The sequence below is a fragment of the Bactrocera tryoni genome, chromosome 4 (assembly GCF_016617805.1).
Source record: "Bactrocera tryoni isolate S06 chromosome 4, CSIRO_BtryS06_freeze2, whole genome shotgun sequence".
Lineage (NCBI taxonomy): Eukaryota > Metazoa > Arthropoda > Insecta > Diptera > Tephritidae > Bactrocera > Bactrocera tryoni.
The window spans coordinates 59,317,904-59,338,016 of NC_052502.1; the positions used below are offsets into that span (position 1 = coordinate 59,317,904).

At 35.1% G+C, this 20,113-nt stretch overlaps 2 pseudogenes; both read left to right on the forward strand.

The window, feature by feature from the left end:
- The first annotated feature begins 8,961 nt into the window (after positions 1–8,961).
- On the forward strand, positions 8,962–9,156 carry LOC120776210 (annotated as a pseudogene).
- A 6,840-nt stretch (positions 9,157–15,996) lies between these two features.
- On the forward strand, positions 15,997–18,372 carry LOC120774622 (annotated as a pseudogene).
- The last annotated feature ends 1,741 nt before the right edge of the window (positions 18,373–20,113 follow it).

Sequence of the window (20,113 nt, forward strand, 5' to 3'; positions counted from 1 at the left end):
TACTTATTTTAAATGACTTTCATTCAACCATGTTACTCTTAAAACAATTTCGGATATCAAACATGCTGGTGTCACGATCAGTTACCTTACATATACAAAGCTCTACTTAAGACACTTATTTGGCTTTGATTTATTTGAACCGGGAACATTGTAAAGTAAGCATTATTGAAAAGCAATTCCTTTCAAGAGTTCGTGAAAGGTGGGTAGGTGGGTATATACAAAATAGCTGCAAATGGAAGTTTCCCAGTACCATCAAAACACACGTTGATGGTAATTTGTAAATGCAATCTTATCAATGGCTGCTTAACCATTTGCAACTGCCACTGGCATTGGGAAATTTTTTAGGACGCTTTCTGGAAAACCCCTCACTGACAAAGTTCTGCCTTGACTATTATTACAGAGTTACAATTACACATGCAAACAACAAACTGTTATATAGCGGAAATATTTGATAGTAAGAAAATATTGTCCTTATATTTACTGGTTGTTTTGAGGGTGGTGATTGCTCGAGCTATTAAAATCTTGACGAATTTCTTCTGCACAACATGGTGTAAAATCAGAAAATACAGAAATGCAGCCAGGAATATGTAAATCACGACATGGTTGCCTCAATAAACAGACAGTTTGCTATGCACTCTGTGTACTTCACCGTTAGTGGCTGCTTAGCATGCATTTCCATGCTTCTGTTACTGACTTTGCAATTTTGCTTATATTCTATTGCATCCTTTCGATGCATATTTTATGTCCGTTGCCCACTGTGTATTTCAATTACCTTCGCCTATCTATGTTATTTATCAGAAAGGAATCAGCGGCAGGTGTATTATGACCAGATGTACATTCATTATTAAGTGCAGTGTTTTAAAGCGATATATAAGATCTATAACATTGACTTGCAGCAAATAAATTTTTCTTATTCCTAAAAAATAAGGATCCGCCGTAAACAAACTTTTTATTTTCAATTTACACCGGGCCTTAATACTATTTCTTTTCCCTTTTATATAACTGGAATTCTTTTTGATGTTTCGCATTAGAGAAGTAAACATAAAACCTTGACAAAATTATACGCTGGTACATAATTTTCAGCTCTACAAAATAGCTCTAAATGATTTTTTATTATAATACAAACATTATTTTAAAAGTTATACGTACTTAAAGCCATACACCAAATGACATGAGCATTTATACATTCTCTGTTACTCATACGACATGGTGTACTTCACGAATTTACTTCAGTTGATGAACTTCATGATGTCAATGTCATCAGTTGATGGTCTTTCTCTTCCTCTGCTTCCCCCGGCGGGTTCTGCCTCGAATACTTACAGCCTAGTCAGCGTAGTCGCTGTCTTTTGATTCGCTGAGCTACATATGTCAATGTTGTCGTATATCTCATCGTTCCATCGAATGTGATATTCGCCGTGGCCAAGGCTTAAAGAACTATAAATGTTCCTCAGAACCTTTCACTCGAATACTCGTAACCCGAATCTTCAGATGTTGTCATCGTCCATGCCTCTGCACCATATAGCAGGACGGGAATAATGAGTGAGCGTATAGAGAGAGGAATTTACTTCTCAGTTGCCTATTCAGTCCAAAGTAGCACCTGTTGGCCAGAGTCATTCTGCGTTGGATTTCGAAGCTGACATTATTGTGGGTGTGATATTGGTATACAAAGTTGTGACTGTCAACAGTAACTTGGGTGCCCACTCGCGAGTGCGATGACTGTATGTTTGATGACAGCAGATGTTTCCTTTTGCCTTCGTTCACTACCAGACCCATTTGCTTCGCTTCCTTATTCATTCTGGAGAAAGCAAAACTAACGGCACGGTTGTTGTGGCCAATGGTATCAATATCGCCGACATACACCAGCAGCACTACACTCTTATAGAAGATTGCACAACGCCAGTTTACATAGCCGTATTAGTTTTGCAGAGACATCAAGTTCAGACATAGCGGCATAAAGGCAACTCCTTTTCGTGCTGGCAAACGCAGCTTTGAAAACGACGAAGAAGTGGTGTGTGTCGATTCTCTTTTTACTGGTCTTTTCCAAGATTTGGCCCATGGTCGGTTGTTGATTTTCCAGGTCTAAAGCCACTCTGATGAGGTCCAATCAGTTTGTTGACAGTGAGCTTTAATATTTCACACAATACGCTCGATAGAACCTCATACGCGATGTTTAGCTGCCGCGGATTGTGGAATCTCACTTTATGTGGATTCGGCAGAGCGCACTTAAATTCCAATTGTAGGACATGCTTTCGTCCGACTATATTCTACAAAAAAGCTGATGCATGCTCCTTATTCACCGCCGTATTTGAATAGCCGGCAATCCATCCGCCCTCGTATCTTTGTTGTCCTTCAGGCGGGTAATTGCTGTTCGAACCTCTTCATGGTTGGGCAAAGGAACGTCACAAAGCCACTAAGCTTCGTTTTGCTACAGATGATTTAGCAGGCAGCGTAGAAGTTTCATTAACTATTGCAACAGCGAATGCTTTCGTTGTTGACAAGTTAAAGGATCGCTTCAACAGTAAACTTTTGGCCATAGTGGGGAAACCATTAACATGATCTTGAGCTATTCAACGTTTTAGCTGCCATTCAACCATTATTTTGCGTTTCCTAGAATTAACAAGCAACATGCCTTATTACATTCGGTATCAATAAAAAAAAAATAGAAAAAGTTTTATTGCGTTAACGGCATAACTTATGCAAGAAGGTCTCGTCTAAGTGCATTTACTGGTCTTCAACCTGCCACTTTAAACAACTTGCACTTAACAAGATGATGATGGGGGCAGCTGATGCGAGTCATTTTGAGCATTGGCGAAAGATCACTTTCGTACATATGAGAGCAAGAGCTGAACTTTTGCGTAAGGACCCGCCGAATAGGGAACAGTCTCACGATGCAACTATAGATGATAACCAGTAGCTATTCTATGTATTACTAAGCTTGAAGTATATTATTTATAGAGGTATGCTATATATACGTATTGAAATTGAGGCCTAATAGCTGAGGGAAGATTGTATGTTCTTACTTGACTTGATTTTTAGCGCTTCTTTTGAAGTTCACCGTTTTTATCCAATAAAAATTTAATGGGTTACATGTTCGCTCTTTGATGGCCATAGTTAAAACCTGGCCACCTTAATTACAATAATACCTGTATTGTTTATCTATATCTTATACTGAAACGTTACGAAAGGCATAAAGTGGATTTAAAAAGCTTACGATGAAATAGTTGAGTTTTAGAGCACTTTAGGAGTTTTGGCAGTTTGGATGTTGTCCAGGATATGATTCGCAGACAGCACTGGCTATGATCATATGTTACCAGTTCCACAAAAAACAACTTTGTGTGAATATAATTATGGGAGAATCATTACAAATGGCATTCAATTGTTACTTTTAATGCAAATAACTCCCCAAACCGGTCATAAATATCCTTTTGGCTCACGTCCATCGCCAATAACCCTTCCGTGATATATTAAGTACAAATAATTGCCTGACGTAATCAATCAAGCCGCGTTTGCCTTCTTATGCTCTGATGACACTCTTCACCGATACTTATGCATTTATTTTCGATGAGATAACATCGTTCATCATATTAATTTCATATTACAACTTTTCTTTTAGTTCCTGTAATCCATTAGGAAATTGAAACTATTCGAAGGACAAAAATGCAGCATTGTATAAAACGCAACGAAACAATAAACCGTAAATCAGTCTTTTAAGTGCGTTCTCAGAAAGTGTGTTGAAGCTTAAATGTTAACTTCCGGCAATATATTGCTACTTTACAGTTTGCCACTGCTGATGGGTTATCCAGCTTTGAATTGGAACTCTTCAAATGCCTCAAGCATAAGTTATATTCTGAGGAAAATTTATTTGGAACGGGAAATTAACACAGTTATCGTTATGAACGCCTACAACTCCCATCCTAACTGCCTCCGTGATGAGGATATTAAAATACTCAGCACTAACACGACCGTTAAGCTATTGAATGCGGACAGCTCTAGCTCACCTTCCAAGCGAGCCAGCAATGAATTGCTTTTAATCCGTTGCCTACCGGAGAGATTTTCTGCTGAGCTTTTGGAAGCAATGCTCAATCTCCTTCAAAATAGGCGAAATGTTCGAATGCTTTTCATTTGGAATGAGGAATATACCGCGGCAACGAGTAGGAAGCGTATACAGTTTCAGAAACAGCAACAACTGCTCTTCGAATATTGCGCTGAAATGCGTTTGCTTAATGTAATCGCCATTTATCGGGACTACTTGAAGGACGGACACTTCTACACGTTCAGCTATTTTCCGGAGTTTCATCTTGAACGAAAAACAATGGACGAGGATTGCTTCCCAAATCGCATAAGCGACTTAAAAGGCATTGCTTTACGAACTCTGCCCGATCAGTTGGAGCCTTGGACTATTGTGTGGCGTGATCGGAACGGTAACATACAGATCAGTGGCTTTTTTACTAAAATCTTGCGAGAATTCGCTAAACGCAATAACGCCACACTTTCTTATCCCTTGCCTGTGGAAACAGATGTCTTTATAGAATTTGGAACTTGGGTTTCCCTTTTACAAAATGATACAATTGATGTAGTTAGTGGACTCGCGATTGCGGGCGAATTAAACAGCTTTATAGACATAAGCACAGCTGTACTGTCAGTGGATTGGTCAATTATGCTGCCTATGCCATCACGAATGCCCGACAGCGAAATCTTTGTGTTCCTTCTTAATTCAGTGTTGGGTCTATTACTGCTCAGCCTACTCTTTATATTTTCTTCTGTCCTCACCATTGAGAGTTTGATTTTGCAACGCCGAACGTCAACCGAAAGTTTTCTCTTCTTCCTTTGGACACTTATCAACGTAGTGCTTCGAGGGATAATTGGCCAACCGTCGTACGTTCGAGTAGGACTTTCAGCGAGATTCTTGAAACGCTTCTTATATATAATACTCTTCTTAAGTGGAATATTTATGAGTACCTTAATATCTGCAAGTCTTCAATCATATCTGACTAGCAGTCTTCGCTATCCGCGTATAAAGCATTTCGCAGAGCTGTACCACTCGGGAATAAAAGTGAAAATGAGCAAATATGAGTATAGCTTGCTTCCCAGATATTTGCCACCGGAAAATCTTAAAATGTTAGATGACATACTGGATATTGTGCCTTCATTTGAAGAAATCCAACGGCAATGACCAATATTGGATCCTCGGTATGCTTCCACAATACTCAGCCCGATGTGGTCTGTCATGAGCAAGTATCAATCTCATTTGCAGCAACCGTTTTTTTATGTGAATGAAGGTATATATGTAAGTAAGGGTATTCCGATAGCCATACCATTGCAGAAGAATTCAATTTACACGGACGCACTCAATAATATGATCAATGAAATACAAAGCGTGGGGTTGTTGGATTTATGGACCGCCCAAGAGTATGACGACATGGTGGCGGCAAAAAAACTGAACACCACTAATCCAGTAAACGATGTGAGAAGTGAAAGTTTGGGCTTAAGTAGCTTCTACTGGCTGTGGTGGTTGTATGGCGTCGGTGTAGGTCTATCAATTCTGGTGTTCTTTGTTGAACTTTGGTGTTATGACAGAGCGGCAAAGAAGATACTGGCTAAGCAGAATAGAGAGCGAATAATTATCAACCGATGTGACAGCCCTTAGGTTGGCTAATTTCGGATAATCTTTTCACTAATCAAAGATTAAGGAAATCTTGAATTGTTTATCTTTAAGTATACTACTGATTGCTTTTGATGTGAATTTTTGTTGAAAAATAATTGTAATAAAGATATATGAAATTGACTAGTCGAACTTATTGGGGTAAGGCTAAAGATAAGAAGAGTCGTGGTACCACTTTGACTAAATATGATACTGTCTCCTAGCCCTGTAACTTAAATCCACATGAGACATTTGTTTTGAGGACTATTCGGCTGTGAGAAGTTGGATTGAGTAGATCTCTTTTTAAACACATATGTATCTATATCTGACTGCAAGATTCCGATTTTCCGAATTTTTAACTTAAATTTGTGTTGAATAAGTAATAATTTATTATAAAAGAGTTTCCATGAAGTATTTTTTTTATTTTTTTTAAATATTTTTTATATATATTTCAATGAAATTTTGCTCTATTAATTTATATATATTAAATATTTATAACTGGATCGTATATGTGTATGGAGATGGTGCGGGGGCGAGCATAATTAAATTGTATTACCTTCTTTTCACCCGCCATCTTACCGTTCTTTTCCTCAATATCTTCTGCTCTTTTTGCTCCACTTTTATTGTGCTCAAAGCTCAGTGAAAATAGCCAGGGTAGATATGCCTATTCCAATACCATAGAGCCACCACAACCAGTAAAAGTCCTCAAAATCTAATCTTGCATTTCGCACACCCTCCATCCGATATGAGGTTTTCAATTTCTTTGCCACTATCATATCCTCATACACCTGCCTTTTCCAGTCCGACTGAATGTAATCGATTTATCATTATATTGAAAGCTTCTTTGTAAATCGACTGTTTTTGCAGCGGCATAACCAGTGGCATTCCTTTAGTTATATAAAGTTGTTTGCTCACATAAAAAAACGGTTGTGGCAAATAAGCCTGATATCTAGCCAAGACATCCCATAGATTACTGAACATTGTATAACCGTAACGGGTATCTAAATATGTACGCTGCCGTTGCAGTTTCTCCAGCGAGTTCGAAGAAATAAACTTTTTTTTTACTATCTTCAGGTTGCGTCTACTCACATATAAATCAAGAGCCCTGTAGCCTTCTTGGCTTGTTTTGATAGTTATATCGGACTTTAGGAATTCTTCGAAAGTGTTGATTCGTGGATATCGAACAGGACTAGTCAGATACGATAGTAGGCCGGCAGATATCAAGGTACTCATGAAAATCCCGCTTAAGGAAAGCGTCATGTATAAGAAACGTTTAATTAATTTTGCTGAAACACCAACTTTTGAAGACGACGACTGTCCGATAATACGATAACACTGCGTAGCACCACATTATTCAGTAACCAAGAGAAGAAGAGAAAATTTTCAGTTGCGGTACGCCGTTGTAAAAGTAGAGCTTCCACGGTGAGTACTAGAGAAAACACAAAAAGTAGTATGAAAAGGAGCAAGCCCAATGATGAATTGAGAAGCTTCAAAAATATTTCGCTATCAGGTATTTGTGCGGGCAAGGGCAGCTTAATTATCCAGTCGATAGTCAATATAACCGCCGATACATCCGTGTCGGAAGACTTAGCCGTCGTTGTGCTAGCCACTATGTCGATTGAGTTATTTTGCAATCAAAACATCAGTTCTGTTAACGTTGGAGCCCTTTCTATCGTGACTGCCATGGGGTAGCTAACCGTACCATTACTACGTTTAGCGAACTCCGAACAAATCTCGTCAAAAACCCGCCGATCTTTGTGTCACCATTACTATTTCACCACACAAGGCTCCATGGCTCTAACTGATCGGGAGCCATTCGTATGGCGACACCTTCTAAGTCCTTTATCCGATTTGGGAAGTAATCCTCATGCAGTGTCTTCCGTTGAAGATGAAACCTCCTAAAATAGCTGAACGTGTAGAAGTATCCGTTCTTCAAGTAGTCTCGGTAAATGGCGATTACATTGAGCAAACGCATTTCAGCGCAAAATTCGAAGAGCAGTTGTTGGTATTTCTGTAACTGTAGAAGCATCTCACTCGAAGCGTATATTCCTCATTCCAAATAAAAAGTATGCGTGTTTTTCAAGGAAGTTGATCATTGGATACAATAACTCGCATGAAAGATTTATTTATTGCTGAATATTCCATTGAAGTGGTGGGTAAGCAGTAATCAGTGAAAAATTGCAAATTAGCACAAATCGATTAACAGTTAACATTGCTTTGAGTATTTGGTCTGTGTGCTGAGAGTGTCCAAACAAGACTAAATGGGAACTCATTCGAAAATGTTCATAGTTGTGTATTTGTTACAACAAATCAAAGGAATTGAAAGATAACAAGAAAATATGTTAACTTCGGTTGCACCTAAGCTATAATACCCATCACAAATATAAAAGGCTTCCTAGAAAAACTAGATTTCAATAGCTCAGTTTGTATTGCAGCTGCAAACAATATGTATCCGATATGAAAACTACATGCTTTATATAATAATCCACGCTAAATTTTATGAAGATATCTCATCAAATGAAAAAGTCTTCCATACAAGCAATAAGTCTGGTTGACGGACTAGTTCGGCTATATATAGACAGGTGAACATGACTAAACAGACTCAGCTCATCACGCTGATCATTTAGTTATAAATTTTATATAGTCCGCGATGTTTCCTTCTAAGTGTTACAAACATTGTGGCAAACTCAATATACCATGTTCGGGGTGTAAAAATGTTAAAGGTCGAGGTTTATCCTCACGTATATTAGTTAAGGCATTTTGTTTTACATTTTTGAAGTTATACGTCTTATACGAGTTCGGAAAAGGTTGCGATAGATTAAGGTTGCGCAACCTTGCTCAATATGAATCTAACGCAACCTTGCTTAATATGCAAGCGAAGCGGTGACAATCGGCGATCGTTTGTTCGTTTCTTTCGGCACAGCTCGGCTTTTCTACCAACAACACAATGTTGCCATGCTTATGCTTTTGCTGTTTTTGTGAAACAATGCTTCAATTTTTGGTTGGTGACATATTCAATTAAAAATAAATTCTGTTGGGATTCGAACCTACGTGCTCGTCGTAACTTTTAAAGCGCTTACCTCCAACACCACCATTGACACTTGAATTGCGTTGTCCTAATAATGGTTTGGTTATGCATGAAAGAAATGTTACCGATTGTTACCTCTTTCCTTGTTGCTGCTGCGCATATGTATGTTTGTATGCTTGTTCATTATTGAAGTTTTACTCCTTTTTCTTTCGTTTGTCTTTCATTTCTGCGAATTTTCAACTATCTTGCGTATATTTTGGTTGAAATACTCTGCGTTGAACGTTGAAAAATTAAGACTATACTTTACAGGATCATTTCTGTAGTTAGTCTTCATTTACATTTTTTGGAAATCGACCCGCAATAACGAAGTATATCGTTTTATCTGACAGCGTTAGGTTTAAGAAGTTCATTTCTAATTTTGTCTTGTGGCATATGTGTTTCTTCGAAAATCGTTCGCTTACAACGGATAAAACGACTTCTGAGTGGTGATTTTAATGAATAAATTCCTTTTGGTTGAAATGCTCTGCGTTGGCCGTTGAAAAGTTAAGACTATACTTCTCAGGATCATTCATTCCTTTCATTTCTTCAAAGAAATTAATGACATTTAGAAATATGCATATTTGCATTATTTCGTTGTCATTTCCATATTTGTAGCAATAGAATTTCTATGGCATAAGTAAAGTAATGTATGGATTGTCACCCATTGCCGCTGTAGCAGCTTCGCCTACAAACATGCAGTAAATATGTATGTATGTATACGTATGATCGTGAATACATATCGACGCAGATTTTTGCGAGAAGCACCAGAAAGTTGTGCAATTTATGATTTTTAGCTTTTACCATCGTCGCGAAAAGACGACTTGTTGGCAAAGGCATGCTCGGGGAGATGTTACGGCCTCTGTTTTTATGAATGAAGCGAGATCGCTTGTGGAATTTGCACCTGCGTTCATGAATGAAATCGTTTTTGTTGTAAAATTTACTACACTTGTTCTTCGCCAATTTGGCTGCCATATTGACTTGTGAATATCAATTTTTTGTTGGTGACATATTCATATGTGTACGCATATGTATGTTTGTATGCTTATGCATTATTCGGCAATGTATGCAAATATATGTACATATAAGTATATATGAATGTATGAACATGCAAGTCAATGCGCGCAGGTGTAATAAGTATATTGATAATTGATGAAAATATGATTTCAATTTCTGAACGCGCACATGCGTATACATACACTCATATGAGCATATGCAGATACACAAGATAGGATAGAAGATGTATGTCTTTTAACATCGTACACTATACAAATCAATATTTTTCTTACTAATAGAAATTAAATTTATCACAGCAATATACATAATGCACATATACATAATATTGCTGTGATAAATTTAATTTCTATTGGTAAGAAAAATATTTATTTGTATAGTATACGATGTTAAAAGCAAAAAATTAAAAATTTATTCTGTCGAGATTCCAACCTGTGGTAGCATCTTGACTTTCCAAGCGCTTACCACCAACACCACCATTGACACTTAGGTTGCGCTGACTTAAGTATGGTTTGGTTATGCATGTACATACATAAGAAACATACGATGGTTCTAATAATTTTGTTTAAGTATAGAAATATGCTTTTGTAGAACATTTGCTTTCGCAAACATACAGACAAATGTGCAAACGACATAATATATGTATGTATGATTGTTTCGCATTTTGCTTCTACGCCGGTCAAATTTCTATACAAAAATCGGCTGAAATGTGTGAGAAAATAAAAAATGGACAACTAGGGCAAATAATTTTTAAAAATTTATTGACAATTAAATATAAATGAAAATGCATGTAAATTTACTTAAATTTATTGAAATTTATTGAAATTTCGTTTCGCATTTTTCGGCACTTTCAAATTAATTAATATAAGTAAAATTCACGACTTAACCCGCACACGTCTTATTCGCGCAAAATTTCCAACTTTATGAAAATTGGCGCAATTATTGACACTTGTCTTAATATACAAAATTGGGCCAAAACGAAATAATGAAATACATAATTACTTTTGCATGTCAATATGGAAATGTCGACGGCAAAACGCAAAGGCATATATTGAACATACATACATACAAGCGATTTCTTGGTTGAAAGCAAAAATTGAAGCATGAGAAATTGAAATGCCGACGGCAAAACGAAATTGCTCACATTCGTGCATTGCGTATGAATCATGAAAATATCATCATAATGTTAAGGTAAATCTTTTATATATTTAAAATGAGTTATTATAAAATAAGATCAAATTAGCATTAAATAATTTGAAAAATAATAAATCAAAAATAAAAGAGTTCCACATACATATTTTCATCCTATGGAATATCAAAGAAATCGTTTTATAAATACATATATTTCTGTCTCTTCTCTGTCTTCTCGGTTAGAATATGTGAGAGAATTGTAAAAAATGTTAAAATTGCGATTCGAATTCCGACCTACAATGTTAACAAATGCGGTGAATTCCCTAATATGAATCTATCAAATGTTCGCAGTCGAACCTGCACCTTCTCTATACTTTCTCTATACTTTTAAGTTCTCTGGTCAGTCTTCATTTACTTTTTTTGCAAATCGACCCGCGATGAAGAGGACTATTCACATGTGTGCGCATATGTATGTTTGTATGCTTGTGCATTATTGAAGTTATACTTCTTTTTCTTTCGTTTGTCTTTCATTTCTGCGAATTCTCAACTATTTTATGTGACCTTTTGTTGAAATACCCTGCGTTGGTCCTTGAAAAATTCATTTGAAATTGGAAATGATAGCTGGCAGTCAATCGAGGGAGAGGAAAACAGCTGCGGAATATCAGAAAGCGCGTAAAAAAGATTCAACGTTTGCTGTTCCATCAATCTTTGCGGGAGCATCTATAACAACTGATGAATCAACGGTCGTCAATTCACAGATAACTGCTGGGCCTTCAACGCGTGTTGATGGATTACAAAAGATAGATGATTACGCTGCATATTCTATTCCGCAACGAAGAGACAGAACTACTTTTCTAGTCAAAGTTCCTTCATTTAGACTTTGCTTTATTCTTCATTTTATGTGCATAATAAATTTATAAAATGTGAATTTAAGTTTTCTAGTTTTCTTTCATACAAAATGATATGCATTTTTTGGAATATCAATAAGAAGTATAACTTCATCCGCGCGTAGGGACTCCACGCACCTTTTATATACTCAGTGGCGTTAACACACAACATAACATAAGAGACAGATAAACACTGCCGGAGAATTAAAGTTCTTGTTATTGGGATTATATTTATTTTAATTAAGTTGGTTCGAAATACTTCGAAACTTTTCTACAGGCCAACAGATGTGAATGCCATTGTAAATATGAGTTTCTATCTAGAGAGTATCCGTTGGTTTCGTGCGAATTTAAGCCCTCCTTTAAATGTATTAACACATGTAAATTTAATCATCTTAGTTCTTGCGGGGTATTCTCCTTTGTCCACACTCCTTTGATTAATGACGCGCATACTGGAATGCTTGTTTAAATTATAGTTTACCGTAATAACATATCATCAAGACACACACCCAGATATGTACTAAAATTGCTCGTATGTGAGGCTCAGCTGTGCTTTTAGGTAATTGAATTCTACGTAGATAGCTCTTGCTACGTACAAGGTGGGTTCTAAAGTAAACAGGACTTTTTGAATCAAGCGCCCCCTGGTGGCGCCATCTATATGTCAACTATTGCGTTGGAATCTGCTATCTTTATCGATTGTCCGGTGAGAATTTCATGACATTTCATTGATTGGAAGTGAAGTTATTGCGTTTTAAGTGTCAGTATGTTTGTGTTATCGGTGCGAAAATGAGCTTTGAATAAAGATCCAACATTAAATTTTGTTTGAAAATTAGTAAATTTTTACCGAAACGTTTCAAGTGATGAATCAAGTTTATGGCGATGATTGTCTATCCCGTGGCAGAGTGCACGAGTGGTTACAACGTTTTCAAAGTGGTCGTGAGGACATAAATTACGATGAACATGTGGGTCAATCAAAATCCGTGATAACCGAAAATTCCATCGGAACTGTCCGTGAATTCATCAAAAATCTGCCAAAATTATATTTGAATTTTATGGAAATGGAATTGAACATCTCCAAAACATCGAATTATCGCATTTTGACCAATTGACCGAACATTTAAGCTTACGAAAGGTGTGTGCATGGTTTGTTCCGCTCAAATTGACTAACGACCAAAAACTGATCAGAATCCAATATTCGAAAGACGAGATATATACAAAAAAATGCGAAATTCTTGGAAAAATCGGGTTTAGAGCCCCGTACTACCTCGCTGGTGTGAGTTACGACTTTGTTGCGTTGGGCACTTTTGTAGAGTGAACAATTCTGAGAAATATGCGTCTAAAGTCAAAGCGATGCCATAAAATACCTCTGATCTGTAAGAATTTAAAGATAAAACTCACGATTGTAGTGTATTTTCTATGGAAAATTTTTGCAGGCCTTGGTCCAGTTTTTAATGTTAATATAAAGGGCTAAAATTTTCAGAGAATTTTTTTAGGGTATTTCCAAGGAAATTTCGTGACGGGACTGAAAAAAATTAATAGTTCATAAAAAACACCCTAGTATGTACTTATATGTATACCCCCATATATCTATATCGATTAATTTTAGATTATACGAATAACCGTTAGGTTAAAAAAACTATAATTCCCTGTGGCAATATGTTGAAAGGGTATGAAAATAAATATGCGATAAAAACATTGATTGAAAGTACGGTTGAAAGTACGGTTGTAAGTACTTAAGATATCTCGATATAATACTCTAAAGTAAAAATGTTAAATATTTAGTATTAACCGCACATACATATTACCACATTATTAAAAAATACCGAAGGAAGATAACGAATTTATTCTATAAATAGCAACGTTCGAAGATTTGGTTTAGGTTGTTTCATAAAATAATCACTTCAACTTTAAATGATAGCACAATCAACTTGTAATGAAACGATTTCCAGATATTTCTGACTTGGCTTTTGAATTTTGCCCACTGGTATGAAAAGAGATACATTTGAATAAATGTCATATTTTGAGCGAGGCTGAAAGGACTGAAAGTGAAATAAGCGTTCTGCATCATGTAATTGGTTCTTAATTGGTTATAAGTGTATACTATAGTCATGTCGAATATGATTTAAAACGTACGTATTTAGGATTCAGTGTCATTGCTGATTCATTAAATAGTGTACTATATAAAACTTAAATTTAAGATACCAGCGAAAAAATATAAAGCCCATACCTTATATAATTAGCGATAATTTAAGTAAAAACTGAGATATCTTGTAGAAACTAGCATTAAGCGAAAACTTTTAATGTGCTATAATTAGGCCGCATACTACTATAAGTACAAATTTGATATGTGATACAGTAAATCGAAATAGCGAAGTAGAACTCTGAGAGTTTTGCCTTATAAGTTTTTATCTATTAAACCACCAAAGCTAGAATGACTAGACTTACCAAGAATAAGAGTTTATAGCACTTCGTTTTACAATGCAAAACAATATATGAAATCAGATAATAACCAAGACCACTCCCGTATAAAGTTTATATTGAAAACTACCACAAGAGTGACAATTAACTAACTTCTTACACCAGAAGTTAAATAATATTGACAAAATTTGGTGCATGATATTATCTTTATATTCCTATATCTATTTACATATGTATATAAAAAGAAAGTGTGTCTGTATGTTGCAATTTCAGTGAAACTTTCAGGAAATCTTTAGATTGACCTAACGAGTAATCCTGTAAAGTTTGGTGACGATCGGAGTATTTTTTTTTGAACTGTCAAATACAGTTTTTATTTACTATGATGATATTCTATTGTTTTATATACAAAATTTATGTTGACGCATGAGTTGGATATGAAATATTTTTAAGTACAATGGAGTATGTATATTGAAGTATATTAAAGTAAATAATTAAGGATTTTTAGGAAAGCTGTAGCGCCGCGAATGTATCCGTTTACTCATGCGTTTAAAATTGATTGTAACAACGGAAAAATGTATTTTTCTTCACGAATCATGTTTCTTCACAGAATCATTGTAATGAATAAAAAATGACACCCAAAAAAGCAAGTATTGGTAAAAAAAACCTCCAAATCAAAGAATGTTAGAAAAGGAGCAAATGAGCACGGCTTCAATAAGATAGTGAAAAAAATATTCATCGCGAGCTACCAAAACAATCCAAAAACGTACGCAAAGACTTGATGCCAATCGTAACCGAATAGCTCAATTACGAAAATAAATAGATTTAAATCTTGTGGCGTTCAAGTACAATAAGGATGATGATTAGAGAAATCACAAGGACGTAGTGATCGGAGCAATGAACAAAGTTTGTACACATTGTGGTGCTTTAGAAAAATATAAATCAAAGTGGCACTTTCTATTTAAAAGTGTTCACTTTGAAATCTAAAGTGTTCACTTTTTAAATCAAAGTGGCACTTTCTATTTAAACGTGTTCACTTTGAAATCTAAACTGTTCACTTTTTAAATCAAAGTGTCACTTTCTATTTCACCTTCTATTTAACGTGTTCACTTTGACATTTAAGAATTTAGAAGTGTAAACAAGATATAAGAATGACCAGTCAGGGTAAAATTATACCGGAAAACGACTTGCTGCGAATTTTTGGCAACGATATCCAAATTAATGAGAAGGGTGATTTAACGTACACGTGTGTTGAGGAAGATACGGATCTCCTTAATCTGCTAAAGGAGTTTGATCTGGAAACACTTTTTCTTGGCCTAAAAAGTAAGTAAAAATTCTTCGGCAATATTATCACTTATGCATTATTATTAATGTACCTTAGATGCTGGAATAATTTTTCGAAGCTTAAAATATTTGTGGAAAGAAGAAATTGCGGCAGCAGTAAATAATATTGGTCTTCGAGCAGAGTTTAGAGAAAAGTTGTTTTTCTGGCGCAAGTCAAAGGTAAATATAATATTAATTTTGAAGCTTATATATATAATATAGATATAATATAGATACAATTACCATTTCAATATTACTACGTTTATAATTTAGCAAACTTATTTTTTCAGTTTGGAATAGAAGACGAAACGTTGAGCCAGACTTCTAAAGTTGTTGGTTGGCTAGAAAAAAACCGTCACAAATATTCTCCTTGTTCTTCAAATAATTCAATACGAAACGCATTTGGATCACAGGTAAGAATATACAGTAAAAGGTTTTGTATTAAATTTTATGATAAATTTCATTGCAGCCCCTTTCAATTTTTTTAAACGATAACTCAGCCGGAAAACAACTTATTCAATATTATGAGGAATGGGCATGTTTTACGAATAAGCAACGCGATGCCCTCATTAAAATAATTTTAGAAGATGTCATGTTATAAAGACAAAGCTTAGACCAGAACACCTTGCTAGTATTGTGGAAGAAATAATTGGTTTATTTCCCAATGAAAAAGAGTCCCAGGTATTATTAAAAACGATATATTTAAAAGATCTTATTGTAAACTGATTTTTTTCAAGATTATTACTACATTCCTCGTCAAAGAAAAAAACCCATCAGGCAAGCTCTATTCCAAATATTTTAACTTAAAGAGAAAGATTAGAAAGAGTAGTCCATCTGCGGAAAGATCTCTTTCGAGTGAAGTACGTGATCCATTAGTAGACGAAAATGTTGAAGTTGACGAAACGCTGTCGTTATGTTAAAAAACTTCGCTTCAAAAAGATGTCAATAATTGGGATGAGGCTATTGACAAATGGCAAAAAACATTTACATTTCGGAAGAAGGATTTGGCAAAGCTTTCGAATTCTGATTTTTTGCAGGAGTGGCCAATTTTAAAAGACTCCAGAGCACCATTTCTGGTATTTAAAAAGAACTTTAACACAAAATTCAAGGATATAAAAATTTTTATATTTTTTATTTTTTAGATTCATCTAGATTTCAATTTGATTTATCCACCAAAGTGGGATAATTTTAACACCAAGATAGTGAACTACTACTATGCCAACATACGGAATCAGCAATCAATAGATCTTTTGAAACAAGCAAAAACGACGAAAAAAATTGGTAAGTTGTTGTTAAATTAATAAAATAACACTAAATAATTTTTTTTTAGATTTTCAAGACTACATTTTTACAACTCTTCTCAATTCAGTTCTGTTGCCTTCAGCAAGATTTAGCGTAGATGGAAATACAAAAAAGAAAGCCATCATTAAAGAGGCTAATGAAAGGAGCTGTCTTTATGCCGCGATGTCTGAATTTGGTATCCCCGCAAAACTGATACGGCTGTGTAAGCTGACGTTGAGCAACATCAAAAGCTCCGTCAGAATCGGGAAGGACCTCTCCGAGCCGTTCGATACCAAACGAGGTTTCAGACAAGGCGATTCCCTATCGTGTGACTTTTTCAACCTGCTTCTGGAGAAAATAGTTCGAGCTGCAGAACTTAGTAGAGAAGGTACCATCTTTTATAAGAGTGTACAGCTGCTGGCGTATGCCGATGATATTGATATCATCGGCCTTAACACCCGCGCTGTTAGTTCTGCTTTCTCCAGACTGGACAAGGAAGCAAAACAAATGGGTCTGGCAGTGAACGAGGGCAAAACGAAATATCTCCTGTCATCAAACAAACAGTCGTCGCACTCGCGACTTGGAACTCACGTCACTGTTGACAGTCCTAACTTTGAAGTCGTAGATAATTTCGTCTATCTTGGAACCAGCATAAACACCACCAACAACGTCAGCCTAGAAATCCAACGCAGGATAACTCTTGCCAACAGGTGCTACTTCGGACTGAGTAGGCAATTGAGAAGCAAAGTCCTCTCTCGACGAACAAAAGCCAAACTCTATAAGTCGCTCATAATTCCCGTCCTGCTATATGGTGCAGAGGCTTGGACGATGTCAACAACTGATGAGTCCACGTTGCGAGTTTTCGAGAGAAAAGTTCTGCGAAAGATTTATGGTCCTTTGCGCATTGGCCACGGCGAATATCGCATTCGATGGAACGATGAGCTGTACGAGATATATGACGACATTGACATAGTTCAGCGAATTAAAAGACAGCGGCTACGCTGGCTAGGTCATGTTGTCCGAATGGACGGAAACACTCCAGCTCTGAAAGTATTCGACGCTGTACCCGCCGGGGGAAGCAGAGGAAGAGGAAGACCTCCACTCCGTTGGAAGGACCAGGTGGAGAAAGACCTGGCTACGCTTGGAATAACCAATTGGCGCCACGTAGCGAAAAGAAGAAACGACTGCCGCGCTGTTGTTAACTCGGCTATAATCGCGTAAGCGGTGTCTACGCCAATTAAGAAGAAGAAGAACAATGAAAGCTTCGTATTGCAGTTAACAACAATTAGCGATTCTCAATATGAATAAAAGAAATTATCGGTAAATATTTTTATAATAGATTGACTGTACAGCCGTTTATAATTGTGGTAGGAGACTCTGAGGACGATCTTAAAACCTTTTACATTTACTTTGACAAAACTTTGTACAAACTAAATTCTTTTATTGAAAGTTTGGATATATGCTTTAAAATCTTTCACGTGTTTAATCTTAAATATCCAAAGATCTGCGAAATGCCATGGATGTTTATCCAAAAGTATTTTTATGAATTAGATTCAAAATTTGATTTAAAAAGTTCAAATCTTACTTCATTGTTAACACACATGAATGAAAAAAATTAAATTTTGTAAATTTTTCGATTGTAATAATGTATTAATGTTTCAGATGTTTTCAGTTATTTAAAAGTGTTGATGTGCTAATAAGACAATTTAAAACACATGCATTTATTGTCAAATAGAGATAAACTTCAATGCGAACAAAATAAATGTAAACAAATTTTTTCTAACGAGAACTGAAGTTAGAAAGTTAAAGCGACATTTGTTAACTCATAATAATATAATTTACACTTTACAAACACCAACAGAGTTACCCGCCACATCCTCCGGAATTAGGTTAGATGAACCCATTTTATCAGATGAACCTATCATAGTAACAATGCCAGACACAAGTTCACAATTTCATATAAATAGAGAACAAACCATAACGGATTTAAAAAATAAGTCTTTAGCTTTATGTCTGCAACTATATTCAAAAAGTACCATGCCAAGAAAAGATAATTTAAATACACAAAGCATGGTATCAGATTTACTAGGAACAGTTTCTGCTACAATCGGAAATGTTATTTCAAATTCAAACTTCAACTTAAAAATGACAGCTAGTGAGGTTTTATGCTTTACAAATTTTCTTCCACTCATGATAGGAGATTTAATTTCACCAGACGTGAAGCATTGGAAACTGTTGGTGTTGCTAATAGAAATAGTAGATTTATTATTTGATTCTAGTTTTTCTAATTTCGATCTAGATAAGTTAAAAAATTTAATTAAAGCACATCATCAATTATATGTTCTACTTTACGGTAATTTGAAACCTAAACATCATTTTTTGGTGCACTACCCACACAATTGAGAAATGTGGTCCTCTCAAGTTTGTCTGGGCAATGCGTTTCGAGGCAAAACATAAAGATGCAAAAATATATTTTAACAATATAACATCTCGAGTAAATCCTGCTTATACAGCGGCTATGAAAAGTTCTTTTTGTTTTTCAAATTTTTTACATAAGTATAAAGATGGGTTTCCGCATGCTTTTAACACTGAAACATTTATTACAAAGGACTTAACAAAAGAAGAATATTTTCCTAAAATATTGAACTTTGAAAATATTAACTATCAATCTGTTTACGTTTCGACTATAATACATGATAAAGGAATCGAGTATCAACAAAATAATTTTTTAGCATTACTGAATGAAATAAATTGTTGTATCTATAAAATCAAACTTTTTATTTACGAAAATTAAATTATTTACGTTCTATGTTATCCTATTGAAATTATTAAATTTGATGCACATTTTCAATCTTAGGAGACTGGTATAAAACAAAATTGGTTTAAACTGATTAACATATCACATTTCACAAGCCTGCCTATGAATTTACATCAAATTAACAATGGAAAGACATATGCAAGATTAAAAAAGATACAACAATATAATGGTTTATTTTTTAATTTTAAATTAAATTATTTTATTTAATGAATTATAAATGAGTTATAAATAAGTTATTTCATAGATATAAAATATAAAATAAATTTAAATTTAAATATATTTGAATAAAAAAATGTGAATTAAAAACAATTAAAATAGTGTGTTTTCTTTAGAGTTTATAGTGAAAGCTTTTAAATTGCATTTGAAAGTGTTCACTCTCAAAATAAAAGCTAAAGCTTTCAATTTGAGGTTGAATGTGTTAACTTTTAATTTAAATACAAACATTTTTAAATTGGGTTAAAAGTGTGAACTTTAAAATCAAAAGTGTTTATATTGTATTCGAGAATGCGCATATTAAAATGTAAAGTTTTCACTTTAATATT